This window comes from Aegilops tauschii, chromosome 2, assembly GCF_002575655.3.
Source record: "Aegilops tauschii subsp. strangulata cultivar AL8/78 chromosome 2, Aet v6.0, whole genome shotgun sequence".
Classification (NCBI taxonomy): Eukaryota; Viridiplantae; Streptophyta; class Magnoliopsida; order Poales; family Poaceae; genus Aegilops; species Aegilops tauschii.
This window is the reverse complement of record NC_053036.3, coordinates 307,818,186-307,823,019: the sequence shown is the minus strand read 5'-3', so window position 1 is coordinate 307,823,019 and position 4,834 is coordinate 307,818,186.

Genomic DNA, 4,834 nt, shown 5'->3' with positions numbered 1-4,834 from the left:
TATCTGTTTTGGATGTTTTATATGAATTAATATGCTATTTTATATTATTTTTGGGACTAACTTATTAACCTAGAGCCCAGTGCAAGTTTCTATTTTTTCATTGTTTTTGAGTTTCGCACAAAAGGAATATCGAACAGACTCCAAATGAAATAAAACTCACGATGATTTTTCTTGGACTAGAAGACATATGTAGGACTTGGAAACCAAGTAAGAAGAGTCCCGAGGCGACGGCAAGGGTGCAGGGCACGCCCCACGGGGGTCGCCCTGTTGGTGTACTAAAGTTTGGGCCCTTTGGAACCCCTTACTTGTGCATGGGCAGTTGCAGTCGCACCCACGGCAAGGCTTGACGGGGGCAGCTGGAGGAAAAATACAAGACGACCAAGACGGCGTCCACGCCAGCAACCAGAAAGCAGAAGACAAGCTGGAGCCCCGGCAAGATTCTTGCCGGGATGGCTCGCGAAGCCCCGACAAGATCCTTGCCGGGACGACTTTCAAAGCACTGACAGGACCACCACCCTTGAGGTTCAGAGCTCTGACACCATCGACAATGTCAAGACCAAGACCCGGGGGTGCTTGCGTGGTGGCATGCAGATCTTTGTGAAGACCAGAAGGCAAAGTTCCCAGCAATGTTCTTGCCGGGGACGTTTGTGAGGCCCCGGCAAGCTTCTTGCCGGGGACGATTGTGAGGCCACGACAAGGCTTGCACATGGCAAGGCTCCGCTGCCCTGCCACCATTCCAGCACATCAACTAGCCTGCCAACCAGGCAAGCACCTGCGTGGTGGCATGCAGATCTTCGTGAAGATCCTGCCACCTCTCCAGTGTAGCGGCTAGCCAGTCAGCTTGGTGTTGCATGCCTCATCATCCTGGATGCGTGTCAAGACGGGGTGAGGCGGCGACGGATGGGACGGGCTCTATTTCCATCCCCGATAAAGTTAGAGGGCATGCAAGCAACGCATTTAATGTGTTTGTCCTAAGACGTTAGTAAAAAAGCACGTGCACTGTAGCACTTTACACCTCCCGTGTGCCTGTACGCCACTGTGGTTGCCCCTTGTTATAAAAGGAGGCCCAAGGCGATACAGGGGGGACTTTTGAACTTTCTGGACCAGTTTGCATGCGTAGCAGCTAGCCAAAGCTCAAGAACACTGAATATACACTAAAAGCAGGACTAGGGTTTTACGCTTCTCAGCGGCCCGAACTTGGGTAAAAATCCCTCATGTTGATTGTTAGATCTGCTCTTTGTGCACCCCTCTTCCCTGCCAAACCGTAGAAGGGATCCACGTAATCCCATAGGTGTCGTTTCCCCGACATCTTTGGCGCGCCAGGTAGGGGGTAAATTGAGGTTGTGCAAACCTGATCTAGCAGTTAGTGCGTCGGTTTCTTGATCGCCATGGCTCCCAAGAAGAAGGCGATCACGGTGATCCATTTGTCTGCAGCCGATCTACCTGTGCTAGCATGGACGGGCGGCAGTGTAGAGGCGGATGGTGGCGGAGGTGCAGTTCTCGAGCATCCATGACGTTCTGGCGACTGAAGTCAGGCAAGCGGTATCGTTCGCGGCCACGATGACGATCTGTGCGCCGCTGGGTCCAAGGACGGAGCCGTGCTGCCTACGCATGGCGCAGCAACCTCCAATACACCCCCGCCGGCCCCTGTGCCATGGTCTTCCCTGGTCGTGCGCGACGAGTGGCACCACGACGTTGGAGATCATGAGCGTCCCCATGGAAAGAGCCCTCAGCATCATTCTCGAGATGCGCAGGGTGGGCACGCACACCAAGATGCTGGTGGAAATGGTGCACGGCCGCGGAACCATGATGGGGCTCATTCTAACGTGGTTAGAAGTCCGAGCACCTCCCGTTCCATGCGCCGGTCGCTGCCGCCTACACCAGCCGAAGCATTGGCGCGAGCGCAGCTACTCCTCGATTTTCCTCCTACTGCGGAGAAGCAAGAAGAGTGGAGAGCTGCTATCCAGAGCCTTATTGGCCACACCAATAAAGATGGGAACCAGGAGGCAGGTCCTTCGCGTCGTCGGTCCATCAAGCCGGTGCGTGCCGACGGCGGAAAGGTCGGAGGCGCTGCAACCACGGTGCACTCCCCTCCACCACGACAGCAACGATCGCCAGCATGGCGGGTCGATGCCCGCGATGACGGCTCCACGGCATCATCTAGTCCGCGAGCTCGTCGCGACCAACGTCAAGTTCTTCGGGAATGGGTAAAGGAAGACACTCGAACTACCATCGAGCAGCGGCGAGAAGCGCGCCATCAATCCGATTGGCATGCGGGGACCACTTTAGACAGGCCTGCGCCGGGGGATTCTGGTGACCTACCTGACGAGGTGGGTTGTCCAGCTTTCACCCGTGAGCTGAGCTGATTCCAGTGGCCCACTACCCGCACATTCAAACCAGAGGTCCTGGAGAAATACGACGGCAAGACTCATCCGTCCGAGTCCCTGAGCGTTTACACCATCACGATGCAAGCTGCCGGGGCTCGCGACGGCAGGGTGCTCGCCAACTACTTCCCGTTGGTGCTCAGGCCCAACGTCTGGTCGTGTTGATGCACTTGCCAGTAGATTCCATCTCCTCTTGGTCGGATCTGTGCTACGAGTTTGTTGGCGCCTTTACTGGAGGCCACCAAGCTCCTGGCCAGGCAAGTGATTTACATCTCATCCCCCAGAAGGATGGCGAATCCTTGCGCAAATACATACAGAGGTTCAGCCGTGTGCAGTACAACATCCCAGATGTTCATCCTGCCACTGTAATCAGTGCGTTTCATCAGAACGTGCGCAACCGCAAGATGCGTGAAGAGCTGGCAATGAACAAGGTTAGGGATGTTGTTGAACTTCACATTTTGGCCAACAGATGTGCTCGGGATGAAGAAGGAAGGAAGTACCCCGGCGAAGATGCCGACGCGGGAAGTGACTCCGGAGATGAAGATGTCGTCGCCCCGGCAAAGAAGGGACGACGGCGCAACAAGAAGCGCAAGGGCAAGACGGTGCTTGCCGTCGAGGAATCCGGCAACCCCGACATTGCCAAGAAGGCCAAGGTTGATGACCCCGGCAAGGAGGTCGCCGGGTGCGCCGCCTGCCAGGCCTTGGCGGCTGCCGACAAGCCAGAAGGCTCCGACAAGCAATATTGCAAGATCAACCGCACCAAGGGCCATGACCTCCAGAACTGCCAGCAAGTTGAGCAGCTTGTGGAACGGCAAAAAGCTGAGTACGAGAGGCGAGATAAGGAGAAGGGCCAGGATGGTGCTGAGGGATCCGAAAAGAAGCAAGGGGGCCGCCGCAGCAAGGACAAGCAACAAGAGAGGCCTGCTCGGGGCCGCGACAAGAAAGAGGGAGATGATGAGCATGAGGAGGACGACGAGTCTAGCGAGCATGAGTTTCAAAAAGCCACAGAAGCCATGTGCATCGATGGTGGCGCCTCATTGCATTCTTATCACCGCCAACTTAAATAGTGGGTGCGCGAGATTAATGCGACGGAGCCATCGATCGATGCCCAGAAGCCATTGAAACGGTCCCACACGACTATCATTTTTATGCTGAGGACCACCCTGACCGCACAACCGCGGTCGGGTGTTTGCCGTTGTTGGTTTCGCCAACAATTCCCTACCTCAAAGTGACAAAAATGTTAGTTGACAGTGGGGCTGGTCTGAAGTTGATCTCGCCCAAGGTGATCAAGTGGTTGCAAATCCCTGATGGAGACCTCAAAGAGATGGGCACGTTTCAAGGGATCAATCCGGGGAGAAGCCAATCCAAGGGTAAGATCACACTACCAGTCACATTTAGTGGTGAGCTGAACTACAGGACAGAGAAGATCGTTTTTGATGTCGCCAAGATCCCGTTGCCGTATAACGGGATCCTTGGCCGTCCAGCACTGGCCAAGTTTATGGCAGCGTCACACTACGCCTACAACACACTGAAGATGCCCGGTCTGATGAGTATCATCACTGTCGGCTCCGACAAGAAAGACGCGCTCATCTGCGCCGACCAACTCTACTGGGAGGCAGTGGTAGCACCTGCCGCCAACGCACTTGCTCTGCCACTGGAGCTCCCGGGGAGAAGAAGACCGGCAAGACCTCTTGCACCGGCAAGATCACTTGCACCCACTCCGGCAAGCGCGCCTCCTCGGAGTGCTGCGTTCCCGTCGAGGACGTGCCAGAGAGCTCCACTGGCAAGAGCAAGAAATCCAAGGCAGCACCACGAGAGATCAAGAAGGTGCCCGTCAAGGAGGACGGCACGGGAAGAGCTTTCACTATAAGCTCCACCCTCGACAGCAAATAGGAAAGCGCACTCATCGCCTTCCTCCGGGCGAATGTCAATGTGTTTGCATGGCAAGCATCTGACATCCCCGGCGTTCCCAGGGAGGTGATTGAGCACCATCTTGCTGTCTGTCCTAATGCGCGGCCCGTCAAGCAGAAGGTCAGGAAGCAAGCTTTGGAGCGGCAAGAGTTTATCATCGAAGAGATCAGGAAGTTGGAGGTGGCAGGCTTGGTCAGAGGAGTGCTCCACCCAACGTGGTCGGCCAATCCGGTTGTGGTGCGCAAGGCGAATGGGGAATGGAGGCTCTGTATTGATTATACAGACATCAATAAATCATGTCCAAAGGACCCTTTCCCTTTGCCGCGCATCGACCAGATCGTGGACTCCACTACCGGGTGCGACTTGTTGTCGTTCCTTGACGCCTACTCAGGATACCATCAAATCTTCATGACAAAGGAAGATGAAGAGAAGACCGCGTTTATCACCCCATGTGGTACGTATTGTTTTATACGAATGCCTTTCGGGTTGAAAAGCATTGGTTTGACGTTTGCAAGAGCGGTTCAGATTGGTTTTGAGCC